The sequence below is a fragment of the Hevea brasiliensis genome, chromosome 14 (assembly GCF_030052815.1).
Source record: "Hevea brasiliensis isolate MT/VB/25A 57/8 chromosome 14, ASM3005281v1, whole genome shotgun sequence".
NCBI lineage: Eukaryota > Viridiplantae > Streptophyta > Magnoliopsida > Malpighiales > Euphorbiaceae > Hevea > Hevea brasiliensis.
In genome coordinates, this window is record NC_079506.1 from 19,670,856 (window position 1) to 19,685,848 (window position 14,993).

Consider the following 14,993-nt stretch of genomic DNA (forward strand, 5'->3'; position numbering starts at 1 on the left):
ACTGATTGAGACTACTAGCCATTGATCAATTCAACAATAACACCTCATAAAGAATAACAGATTATAAAAGCTATTGAGAACCGAGAGACAAATCAATACGAGCTAATGAATCATGCATTGGGCGTAATGCGAACTAACTTAGATCGGTACATTCATTATCACGATATCATGAATGAGAAAAGAAATGAAATTACGCAATCATTTCAAATGCACAAAAAATGGATTACTATCCATATCCCAAAAATAAAAAGTAAACAGAGACATTAAACAAAAGGGTTTTAAAGGAACATTTATAACAGAAACATAACAAATGCAAGAAAATTTTCGACTTCCTTTCCCATTATTAATGATGCTATGTGTGCAAAAACCTTCAAAAAAACAAGAAATTGAGAACGCAAGAAATTCGAATACAAATCTAAAACTAAAATCAAATAAAAAATAAAACCAAATTACTTACCCGTTGAGCGCTGAAATCAGAAGCAGGAAATTGAGAACAAATTATTGTGGAGAGGGCTGAAACCAAATTACTGAGCGACTACTCACTGTCGAGAAAGAGAGAAAAGAGGAAGAGCCGTTTTGAAAGAGATGAGATAAAATGCGGTTGTCAACATTAGGGTTTTAAGTCTTACAATCTAAACTTTCTGACGGATTTCTGACGGAATTATTGTCCGTCACAAATTTTGTTAATAACCCGTCGCTAATTAGTTTAATATCCGTCACTATTAGCTTAAATTGATACCCGTCATTAATCCGTTGAAAGTCTGTCGCTAAACGAAATTGTTTCTGACGGATTTATTTCCGTCGCAAATTCCGTCTCTGAAACAACTGTTTTTTTGTGGCATGATTAGTGTCTATTAATTATATTGAAATGGTATTAGGTGCTCCAATCACAATGAAATTATTTATTTTCATACATAAGCTAAAAACTCTCTAATTTAAGTATAAAAATAAAATAAAGTAATAAAGATTATTTACATTAGTTAAAACACACGAATTTAAACGTAATAAAACAAAATGATAAAATTATATATATAAATAAAATTTTTATTTCATTTTGAATTATTTATCAAATAAAATTATAGTGAAAAAAACTTCTATTAATAATTATAAATTATCAAAATTTTTAATATTGTAAATATTATAAAAAGTTAACAAGTTTTTGAAAATCCCTGAAACGTCCCTGCTCTAACCACTAGTGGAATTGTCCGCTTTGGCCCACCTCATCATGAGCCTAACGGTTTTATCCCATAGGTGGAATGGAGAACTTCCTAGGAGGCCACTCATCCTAGGATTTCTCTCAAGCGAGCATGCTTAATCCTAGAGTTTTTCAACTCTCTAGGCCATTCCACCAAAAGGCACCTCTAGTGATTATTTTCCTCCATTTCAATGTATAATTCAGTTCATTCTTGTCCCCTATTTGGACAAGGGCACCAATGAGCCTTGCCCTCCCAGAGGACCGCTCTAGCGGAGACCTTCCCTTTCTGCACTGGATGTTACAAGCCCACAAGCTTCCTCCTAGTTCGTCCCTGAACCACACATCTATTAGAGGAGGTTTGGCTCTGATATCAACAATGTCATGACCCGATCCCATGGGCCGGATCGGCACTAGGACTTGGGTCAGCGTAAGGCCCCTGAAGCCCATAGTAAGCCCAACTAAACCCTAACCCATCAATAAGTCCATATTGAGCCCAATTTTAAGAAATCAATCGGACAGAGTTTGGTTATAAAAGGGACTATTCAACGAGGAGTTATTAACTCACCCGACTTGTAATTTCAATGAAAATACATTTGTGGAGCTTAGCTCACCCATCAATCATTCATAATCCAAAATAAAATCAATGGGAGCTCAGCTCCCTCATCCATCATAAGTATCCAAACACACAATTACACATACCAAAAGTTTATAGATTACAATTCTAAATTGATAAATATTACAGTCCCAAACTAAATGATATGTTTCTACACATGTAGAGATCTAGATTTCAAATTTAACAATACAAGATACGAAAATAACAACTAGTAGACCTGCGAGGTAGGAAGCAGGTTAAAAACAAAAATAAGCTCTCTTGTAACCTGGAAAAATAGGGTGAACAAGAGTGAGCGTTCGACTCATAGAGTAAGATATTTATTTTACATATAATTTCTATAACTATCTAATTCTAATGCATCATTGGGAATGAAATGCATCATCTTCATACAAGTCATACAAATCATATTAAGTCACATCAAAGATAATCTGAAGCACTCACGCACCCGTGTCAAACTCATACTAACACATACATACATGGGGAGCTGATCCCCCTACCCAGCTCTCTTAATCCAAAGCCTGCCAGCAAGATTAACTCGAGCTGGACTTTCGCTTAATAATCCATATGTGGGAGTCAGCGAGATCAACTCAAAACCGTACTCACCCCGACTTCCTAAAAAAGGACCGACCCCAAGCGAAACTAGCTCAAGCCCACACCACACCACACGCACACCGACACACGCACATGGCTCCAAATTAGCAAAACACAGCAACTAAAATAGTATTCATCAAGTATAAATGCAATACGGGGCATGCCTAGTTTTTAACTATATATATATATAAGTGATGCATGAGCATGCCAAAAGTATAATAATATTGAAATTATAAATAAAATAAATATCTACTCACAACACTTTAAGGTTCATTGAGGTGGTTGAGCGGAAGAAGAAGGTTGTCCCGAGTCACCTAAATAATATATCAAAATTTATCAATAAACAATTTGAAACAAAGCTATAGAGAATCAAAAGACAGTCCTAAGGTTTTGCCCAAAATCTAGCAGAATTTTCCCTATACCTAGGACCTACTCAACTTGTGAGTGGGTGGATGTGTTTTTAACCAAATAAATTTTAATAGTTATATCTAAATGTAAAAATATGATATAAAATTTTTTAAATTTTAAAATTTTATATAATAAAATTCTTTTTCATTCTTAATAATTAATTTATATAATTCAAAATAATAATAACATTGAAAAAAAAAAATTTATGTAATAGTGGCAAAACTAATTATAATTTTCTTTACAGATTAATTATAAGAGAATTTCAAACGTATAGTGATGTGGACTACCACAAGTGCACGGGTAGTTCAGGTAGTACAGAAAAAGATATCGTTCTCACGGAGAGTTGTGTTTTCAATTGAATTTTTTGATGTAAAATAAACTATGTTAAAATTGTATTTTAATCAAACAAATAAAAGAAATTTGAGAATTTGAAGCATAAGGTATGAAAATGTAAAACTAAATTCAAACAATGACTAATTTAATAATTCGCAAAATAAAGTAATTGATATTATTAATAATGAAAATTAATAAAATGAGATTAAACTAAACATTCAAAAGTAAAATTCCAAGCAATAATTGATAAAAGACGATTCTGGAGTTAAGGGTTCATATTTAAGTTATTTTGGGATTTTCCCTAGCTAGCCAAATCCATGAAATTTATGGGTTTAAAGGAGATTAATTCTAAAATCCTTTGAAAACTCTTTCGAGTGAGACAAAGAGTGCCTTAATTAACTTAATCCTACTTTCGTGGAGTTAAAATTAACCAAGACCCATTAGGTTCTTTAATCAATCTATTAAAACCCTCTTAACCCTTAGTCTATTTCTAGATCTAAGTTAATTAAGTTCAATTTCTTGATTAACTATCACTTGGTTTTCTCCTTTCGGTGCTTCAACCAAAGATTAAGAACATAACTTAATGGGGCCCTTCATTAAGCATGTGAATAAACACATAAGAAATAGATTAAACCTCATAAATTTCATTAAATTGGAACTAACTCAGTTCAAATTCACAAAAATTACTCAAATATTATATCCCTTACTGCAGAATTAAGAAAAGCTACTCACAATCCATGTTTAACACAAGAATAAGCAAAAGAGGAAATAAATCATGAAAATAAACTAAAACTAGAAACCCAGTAGGAGAAATGTAGAAAATGGTGAAGAAGAGAAGAAGAAGCTGGATTCTGCTCCCAAAAATGGAAGTCGGCTGCTGCTCTGTTTTTCTGCCCCTCTTTCTGTCTTCCTCTCTTTCTTCTTATGGCAAAAAATGAGGTAAGGGCACTATTTATACTTTTTGACAAATAACCCTAAAAATAGTGTGTTTGAGAAAGGGATTCATGTGTAAAAATTATTCTGTCAGCTCATTATGAAGACTTGCACAAGTTGTGCAAGCTTCCTATGCAGATTCTAAGCAAATTTGGTGGTTTTAGGTACTTCCCGTGATGTTGCATAAGAGAGGCGTGAGACTGCATAAGTTATGCGGCAAGTTATGATATTTTCCATGAAGCTGCATAAGTAGGGCGTGAATCTGCATAAGTCATGCAGTATGTTATGCAGGTTTCGGCAGGCTCACAATTTGCTTCTTCTCTCTATGCAGAACTGCACAAGTTGTGCAGCAGGTTATGCAGACTTTGGCAATTTTGCATTCTTCAACTTTCAAGCTTTATTTTGATATTTTTGGCTCCAAGAATCAGTCCTCACTGGCACAATTACTTTTTAGTCCCTCAAAAACACCATTTTTACCTAGAAAATAAAGTAAATTACAAATTAACCCAAAAATTGATAATTATGAAAAATTATCTAAATAACTAATAAAATTAGCTAAAAGTGACTAATAAATAAATAAAATGGCCATGAAATTTAACCTAAATGACTATACAAAATGCATATATCATATAGGATAATGAAACTCTAAATATTTAACAACTTATTAAAAGAGTCTTTACCTCTTAAAAATAACAACAATGGTTTATGTTATCATCACTCTAAATTGTTCATATTAACGCATTATTTATAAACTAACTATTAAGAATTAAAAAAAAAATTATTTCATCAAATTTTAAAATTATATTTTTAAATTGAGAAATTTACAATTTAGTCCTTGAATTTTGCCACTAATAATGATTTGTTCTCGGGGTTTTGGAAATTCAACTATTTAGTCATCGACAAATGCTTCAATTAAAATCCAAGTCCTTCCATCTATTTTGTTTTAAAGATTCTATTAGGGGCACTTGAAAAGTTGAAAAAACCATTCCTAACTGAGGGTAATTGAAAATTCTAACACTTTCGTCAAAACCATTGTCCCTCTCTCTGTCTTCGTGGTCGCTTTCCCTAATAATGAGAGGTTGCATTTTCTTTTCCCCGTTTCGAAACTAAGCACCTAAATATATTTATCAAACATTCCAAAGAGAGAAATCGGTGGTTGCATTTGCTATTTGCGTTAAAGGGAAGGAGTGGGCCATCGTCATCAAAGGTATATTTTGTTATATGCTTTATTTTATGTTTCTTTTTTTCATGTCAGTTGTTTATTATTGTGGGTGTGGTCCTCATTATGGGTGTGGTATGATGCATTTAAGGGTTTGTTATTACACTCACTATGACAGTTTATAAAAAATGTATTATTTAGAATAGTTAAAATAGTTATCTTCACTACATATACCACAGTCAAACTAAAAGCAAATGCTCGTTTATAGTGTTAGTTTTCCAATGGTTTTGTTTAGTGTAACACTAGGTGAACAGTTGAAAGTGAATGGCTATGTAAATGTGTTTTTTATGTTCAATATGAGTTGGTAAATATTGGTTTATTTAAAAAACAAATGTATTTTTGTTCAATGTTATAGGAAAAATATGGGTTATGCTGAATACTATAATCTAATTTGTAAGTTTAGAGGTGAAGAAGGTGAGATTAAGAATGTTTCTGCTAATAAGTATTCATATATTAGCATGTTAAGTGATGTATATTAGCTGTTTAAAATTGGGTCTGATTTTGTAGATATCAGTTGTGGTAATGGGATGAAAATTGAGGATGATTTGGATTTTATGTTAGTATTTGAGTTGTATAAAGATAATCCCACCATTCCTTTGGCTATTACCTCAAAAGAAGTTGCTTTAAATGTAATTCCTCTTGGGAATGTTGAGGGACCAAGTAATGCCAGACATATGAATGATGAAGTCCATGTAAGCCAGGGTATTGAGAGTTCTTTTAACTCTAATCAAATGAGAGGCACAGAAATAAAGGATGAGAGGGTCCATAGTAAGGGTAGTAATGGTCAAGTCAGGGAAGAGGTACGTATAGTTAATAGCAGTGATGGGAGAGGCCAAGTTAATGATGGTGATAATAATAAAGAAAATGTATTTGAATTACTTGATAGTGAAGATGTAGATAGGTAGCCTGCAGAGGTGGAAGAAGATAGTACTGATGATGGAGATGGGGTTGGTACTGAAGATGAAGATAATTATGTTATTTATAGGGATAATGATGGTTTGTTTGATTTGGATAGTGGGAAGGATACTGAAATAGAGGGTTCTGAACATGACAAAAAGCATAGAAGGAGGAAATTTACAGATCCATTTTAAGGAGTATACTCTGACCCTTATAAGCATAGAATTAGATATCAAATTTAGTTCAAAATTAGGCAAGTATTTGAACATGTTGCTGTAGTGAGGGATGAATTGAGAGGTTATGCAGTGCAGGGAGGTTATGCAATTAGAAGGATTAAAAATGACAATGAAAGAGTTACTACTACTTGTGAAGATGAAGACTATCCATGGAGATTTCATGCTTCCAAATTCAATTATTGGATGGATTGTAAGGCAATTGGCAAGCAGTCTAAGAACAGACCTTGAAATGAGCTATGAATTAATACATAATAAACTAATGGAGAAATAGGGAGTGAAAGTCAGTCATTGGCAGCTATATAGGGGTAAGTGTAAAGCAAGATCACTCAATGATGGAAGTTATGCTACTAGCTTCAAAAAGTTACACAAGTGTGTACATTACTTGCAAATGTACAATCCTGGTACTGTTATGAAGATTCAGATAGAATTAAGGCTACTAATAATGACCCCCTAGTGTTTAAAAGGATATTCATTATGTTTGAAGTAGTGAAACAAGGATTCTTATGTGGATGTAAGCCTTTCATAGGGTTGGATGGATGTCACTTGAAGGGACCCTATGATGGGATATTTTTATGTGCCATTGCCTTGGATGGCAATAAGGGCGTTTTGCCATTGGCATTTGCAATAGTAGAGTCTAAATGTGGCAAAAGCTAGAACTTTTTCATGGAGAATTTGTATCATTGCATTGGAGAGGCAATGAAGACAAGCCCTAGACATTTATGTCAGATCAATAAAAGGTATAATGACTGATAATTTTATTTAAATATATGTTTTAAAAATAATTTAAAATCTAACATCTTTGTGTTTGCAGGGGCTCATTGAAGCAGTTGGGAATTACTTCCCCAATGCATGTCATAGGTTTTTTTTTTTTTTCTTTTTTTCAGACATCTATACACCAACTTCAAAAAGAAGTTCCCTGGTATCACATTGAAAAATGACTTTGGAATGCTGCAAAGGCCATACACAGCTACGAATTTTGTCTTTATATGAAAGTGTTAAAACCAAAAAAAGAGCAAAAACCTTATGGTTGGCTACTAAAGATGCCTCTCTCATAGTGCAGCAAACATGCATTTTGGCTTGAGGCAAAATCAGATCATTACTCAAATAATATGATAGAGAGCTTTAATAGTTGGATTAGGAAATTAAGAGGACAGCCACTGATCACAATGATTGAGAGTATCAGGCAAAAAAAAAAAAAAAATAAAAAAAAAAAAATATATATATATATATATATATATATATATATATGAAAAAGCATCTAATTGGGAAGGAAAAGTCACTATAATTGGGACCAAGAAGAGCTTGATAAAATTAAGCCAAAGTAGGCGTTTCAGGTTGATCCCTAGTAGGAATGATGAATTTGAGCTTCATGAATGCCCTTGTAAGTTTGCTGTGTCTTTGGAGAGCAAAGCATGTTCATGTGAGTGGTGGGATAAAAGTGGACTTCCATGTAAACATGTTGCTAGTGCCATTAGCTATAAGAGAGACAATATTGAGGATTATTGCCATGAATATTACCACATAAGCAATTACCTCGAGGTATATAAAGGAGTAATTCATCCAATTCCAAAAAGCTACTTGGAACCAGATAATGATTTTCCAGCCTTAGACCCTCAGCCACTGAAAAGGCAACCTGGCAGACCTAGGGAAGCAAGAAGGAGAGAGGAAGGGAAACTTGTGTAACGATCGGACTCCAACCACTAGAGGAATTATCCGCTTTGGCCATAAGCCTCACGGTTTTGTCCCATAGGTGGAATAGAGAACTTCCCGGGAGGTCACCCATCCTAGGATTTCTCTCAAGCGAGCACGCTTAACCCTGGAGTTCTTCCAACTCTCCAGGCCATTCCACCAAAAGGCGCCTCTAGTGATTAGTTCCCCCATCTTATATATCATTACTTTTTGAACCCAAGACCATCTCCGTGCTTTTCCGATGTGGGATTTGCCTAAGGGACCTTTCTCCCCCCCTTTCGGGACTCAGCGTCCTCGCTGAGGTTTGCCCCACCATCGCTCAAGAGGACACGCGAGCGGCTCTGATACCAATTGTAACGATCGAACTCCAACCACTAGAGGAATTGTCCGTTTTGGCCATAAGCCTCAAGGTTTTGTCTCATAGGTGGAATGGAGAACTTCCCAGGAGGTCACCCATCCTAGGATTTCTCTCAAGCGAGCACGCTTAACCCTAGAGTTCTTCCAACTCTCCAGGCCATTCCACCAAAAGGAGCCTCTAGTGATTAGTTCCCCCATCTTATATATCATTATTTTTTGAACCCAAGACCATCTCCGTGCTTTGCCGATGTGGGTTTTGCCTAAGGGACCTTCTTCATTTTTAGATCTCATAAATAATTGTAAATGATATGATACAAGAGAATATGATATGGAAATGTGTGAAATGAATATGGACATGTTAACAGGTGATTAATGGAAACCGCCAGATGCTAATAAAACAGGGGAGGCTCTGTCCGGGTCTCCACAGATATAAGACATAAAAAAAAAAAATTTCTACACATAGAATGCATGTTTTAAATGACATCAAAAGTTTACAATAGATATGATAAAACAAGATAGGGTGCTCCGACACCGAATGTGGCACTTCTTGCTCGACTGTACAATAGACGGGTAAGGGGCGTCGCAACTTGCTCTTGCTCTAAAGAGAAAAAGGAATGCTATTATCATTTGTGGAAGGTGCAACAAATTGGTCATAACTAAAGGACATGCCAATATGCACCTATAACAGTAAGTACAATAACATTTTTATTTTACTATTTTAATAAAGAAAATGATTTATTTATGCTAATAATTTCTCTAACGTTCATTAGAATGCTAGTGGAATAAAGAGAAAGGGCAAAAGCAATCAGTCACAACAGGCAACAAGTGCAAATGGTGTCCCAGAGTCACATGCTATTGGCGTCTCACAAGAAATTGGAGATGATATCCCCCAGTCAACTATTCCTCCTGAAGTCCAATCACTAGATACTGATGTTCCACAGTCTCTGCCATAGGAAATGGGAGACCAAAAAAACAAAAAAAAAAAAAATTTTTGTTTTTTAGTATTAACTGCTTTTTAGGTTTGGATAAAATGTGCAACCAATAGTTTCTTTTTGTGTTTTTGTGTGCATCAATTAGGGTTAGATGGATGTGCAACCAATAGGTTACTTTTTCTTTTTTGTGTAGTCTTTTGGGATTATATTGGTTGTAAATTTCTTATGGTTGTTAATATGTTTACAATTATGGCCGTACATGGGCTTATTAGAACTTGATCAGTAGAATGAGTGTGTTGTTACATTCATTTACATGATCAAGGAATTATATATTTATTTTAGATATTTATCAATGCAATTCAAAAGTTTCTTAATATAATTTGTTAGTTTACTATCATTTTGATTATTTATTTACCAATTTGTAGCCATTTAGGAATCAAACTTGTTAATAGATTCACAAGTTATGTTTGCAATTGTGGCCAAATTTTATCAAATTTTTGTATTTTCTTTATACCGCTTAGTGCCTCAGATTTCGAACATATATATTATTACATCCTCGTTATACAAATTATTACAATAATTTAATCCATCACATTTTAAGTCATTGAACAATTACATACTTGTATTTTTATCAAACACAACTGGTTTACCATTACCAATAGTTCATTACAATTCAACATTACTGACAAAGCACACATAAGCTTTAGCACAGCCATTTGCAACCAAAATCCCACATTCACCATCACTATTACAAACAAAACTATACAAATACAATATTAATGTAATACTCATAATTTTCAAATAATTATTTTATATGTAAATATAAATATTTTAGTCTAACCCTTGATGTTGTGGGCTTTGCGTAGGTACTTTCATTTCGTGGCAATTCGACCGTTGCCTGGATCTGCAATTTCAGGTTGAGCAGATAAGCTGTCGGAATCACTTTGGAACTGGGTCAAAATTATAGTCTACCCCACCATTTTCAGACGCTTCGGATGTGTTCCAAGCGTCAGAATTGACATAGGTAAACTCAAACTTCGAGTTTCTTCAATTTTATAGTGCTGGGTTTAGAATAAAATTCTATAAAACATTCGTGGGTAGCTAAAAAATTATAATTCATTTTGTGTTAGCTCTATAATATTTCTGAGGATCGCGGGACAAAAATTTTAGAATTTTTAGAGCTAGCTAGAATGACTTTTGCAAAATATTCGTTTTAAACCTTATAATTGAATTATTAAATTATATGAGATTTGCCTGAGTTGGGGGGCCCAGGAGGGGCCATATGTTATTGATGAGTTGTGATTGTGGGAAATTTAGAAATTAGAAGTGTTATTTGAACATTATTGCAAGAAGGGTAGGTCCTAGGTATAGGGGGAATTTTGTTGAATTTTCTACAAAATATTAGGGCTGTCTTTTGATTCTCTGTAGTTTTATTTCAAGTGGTCTATTAATAAATTTTGAAATATTGTTTAGGTGAGCCAGGATAGCCCGCCCACGCACCGCAGTAGCTTATGCAAGTGTTGTAAATAGATATTTATTTTATTTATAATTTCAATATTATTATATTTTTTTATATGCTCATGCATTACTTTTACCTATATCTATGTAGTAAATATTAGGCATGCCCTATTTTGTATTTATACTTGATGGTGTTTGTTTGGTTATGATGTTTGATAATCTAGAGCTGTGTGTGTGAGTACCAGTGTATGTGGTATATGTAGATATGGGTAAGACGGGCAAATCATCTTGAGCTAGTCTCGCTTTGGGCCCGGTCCTTTTTGAGAAAGTCGGGGTGAGTACGACTTTGAGTTGATCTCACTGACCCCCGCATATGGATTATTAAGCGAAAGTCTGGCTCAAGGTGACCTCGTTGGCAGGCCTTAGATTAAAAGAGCTGGGTAGGGGGATCAACTCCCCATATATGTATGTGCGTGTATGAATTTGACACGGGTGCGTGAGTGCTCCAGATTATATTTGATGTGAATTAATATGATTTATTTGACTTATATGAAAATGATGCATTTCATTTTCAAGGATGCATTAGAATTAGATAGTTATGGAAATTGTAAGTAAAATAAATATTTACTCTCCGAGTTGAATGCTCATTCCTGTTCACTATTTTTTTCAGGTTACAGGAGAGCTTTTCCCTTGTGACTAACCTGCTTTCATTCTTCGCAGGTCTACTAATTATTAATTTTACGTTTTGTATCATTTAATATAACTTCTAGATCTCCGCATGTGTAGGACCATAGTATTTAACTGGACTATAATATTTATTAATATTTGGGATTGTAACTCATTAAACTTTATGTATGTGTAATTGGGTGGTTGGATATCTATGATGGATGAGGGAGCTGAGCTCCCATTGATTTTATTCTGGGTTGTGGATGATTGATGGGTGACCTGAGCTCCCCAAATTGATATATATATTGTGCTTACAGATAGGGTGAGTCAAAAACTCTCCGTTGGATGGTCCATGTTATGGGCGGATTCTGTCCGATTGATTTCTTAAAATTGGGCTCAATATGGGCCTTAAAATTGGGTTAAGAAATAGCTAGGCTTACTAAAGGTCTCGGGGGCTTTAAGCTGGCCCAGGTTCTAGTGTCGGTTCGGCCCATAGGTTGAGTTGTAACAATTAAATACCCTTTAATCCAACCATCACCATTACAAGGATCAACATAACAATAATCATTTTCAAATGGCCTAAAATTACTTCAATTCTCTCTAGCTTACAGTGCATCAATATGTAACCTTCCTTTTGCTTCTAAATTTCAAGCTTTAGTTCCTCTAGCAACCTCAAATTATTTGACACCCTTAACTCGATATTATGGCTTTCACCAATAACAGTGGCAGTCAAAGAAGTTACTGGCTCGCACCACCCACAAAATATACCATGTCTATTATCTATACAATAGTAATAGGGCTTGTTAGGGTTTTCTAGTGATTCTGAAATTCTTATGTTGGCTTTCTTACCACATTTGCAGTTGACATTCCTCGATCTCCCGTCCCAAACACCAATTGATCCACTTGATGTAGCCATTCTTGAACCCAAATAACCTAACAATAACTTAACACAAATAGAAATGGAGATAGAAGATGAGAAGAAGAGATGATAAGATGACAAGGTGGAGACTTTTGTTGAAGCTACATAAGATCATCAGTTTCGTCAAGTAGAAAATGGGAGAGATTGTGCAGCCAATGGGTTTGTGAAGGAAGAAATTCTAATTGGGTTTTCTCTATATAGCTATAAGGGTATTTTGGTGATTAAAAAAATGTCTCTCTCCAAAGACCATGGAATGTTTTATTGACTAATGATTAATTTGAATTTCTGTGAATGGAAGTACTTTGAATTTTAACATAAGCATTTATTAGAGACTAAATAGTTAAATTTCAAAACTCTGAGATCAAATTATTATTAGTGACAAAACCAAGGGACTAAGTTATAAATTTTCCTTTTATATTTAAAGACATCTTTATTCTAACTTCTAAAATTTAATATTAACCGTTGAAATTTATATTTGCTGTGTGGGGACGGAAGGTATCTATTTTAATTAATTTAAGTCTCTAATATCAAAAAAAGTAATAATAGATTATGTTTTTCACTCTTTTTAAATAAAATAATATATCGCTATCATTTTATAATATTAAATTAATTTTCAAGATTGCCATATCTTGAATATCCGAAACTTTAATAAAGGACAAATCATTGCCAAATTTCCTTACTTTTTAAAAGAAAAAGGCTGAACATTAAAGATGAACATTATAAATATTTTGCCATGGATTAAAGTTGACGTTCTACGTTTCCAAATTACAAGGATTTAATTACGAATTTGTTTTAAAAGAGAAGCTGAGAAAGTAGTGGACAAAAATAGAGTAGGTAGACATTATAAAGTTTCATATAAGGGACCACAAATATTAATGATTTGAATACGAATTTGTTTTAATAGAGAAGCTGAGAAAGTAGTGGACAGAAATAGAGTAGGTAGACATTATAAAGTTTCATATAAGGGACCACAAATATTAATGATTTGAAAATGAAAGTTTAAATATTAATAAGTATATATATATATATATATATATATATATATATATATATATATATATATATATATATATATATATATATATTGTCCCAATAATGTGTCTAAGTAGGCGAATTGGACAATATTTGATTTTCTTGCTTTTACTTGAAATTAATAGAAAAATCAATGTTAATCACTCTATTGTGTCTCTACAAGGTGTATGAGTAATTTATCAATTTGTTAATTGTTACACTTTAAATAATATTATAAATATTATTATTTTTTATAATTTAGGAGTAAATTTATTTTTTAAAAAAATTAATTTATATATTAAATATTTTTATACAATACTTTATAAGAAAAAAATTTCTTAAAAATGTACTTTTTGAAAAGTGTACATTTTAGAAAATATATTTTGAATTGAATCGAGCTTAAAGGTATTAGAAGTGAGTATTTGATTAACTGAACTGAATTTTTAACTAATTAAATTACTAATTAACTCTAAAATTATTAATTAAATTGAAATGAGAGAAAATCAAAATTAAACCAAAACTAAAAATGTTAGATCAATAATAAGTTATAACTAAATAAATCGAAGAAATAAAACATATATTTTATATTATTAATTAATTAAATATATTTATAATACTTTTTATTTACAAAAAATATTAAATATTATTTAATATTTATTAAAGAATAATTACAAGTTAGAATATTTAAAAATAAAAAAAATAATTATAACTAATATGTTATTAAGAAAATTATAATTAATATATTACTTAATTAATAAAAATTTTATTATTTTAATTAATTCAATTACTAAATAAAAAATAATCAAATCAAATTTATTTTTATTAAAATAATTGATTTTTAAATATTTTATTCATTATTCAATTATAACTAAATAATATATATTTTTAATGTATTTTTTCCTTTTACATAATAAAGATAATAAAAATAATTGTGAGGAAATGAAAAAAAAAAAAAAATCAATGAACACAAATATACTTCACGTGCAACTTTTGCAAGTCTTTGCCTCGGGCTCACTGCCCATGCTGGGACCCCGAATTCAAATCAAAATCCAACTAGATTCTGTCAAAGTAAATTCTTACAATTATATAAAACTTGACTAAATTTTGAAAAATCTTCCTCAATGAAATGGATAGCAATAACAACTTTTCTAGAATGCATCTCAATATTCACATTTCTTATATTTGAATTTTTTAACAAGAAGGTTTTCTTATCCCAACAACTTCTACAATTTTTGGAGTAAGAACACCATATTGAAAAGTTGACATACCTATATGGAATGATCCATTTGAGTCCCAAAAGATTGCACTAAAATTGGTTTGCTGAGATTGCTAAAACCCACCTGTATCCAAATTGCATTTAACACGACCCATGGAAGATGTTAACCAGCGAACCTAAAGTGAAAGGCGCAGCTACTTGGTGATTGCTACTACTCGGTGACAAAATTTGCTCCCAATCATGCAAAAGTTGCAATAACTAGGAGTGTTCAGTTTTGGTTCGATTCAAAATTTACCTATGAATCAGAATCAAATCAAAAT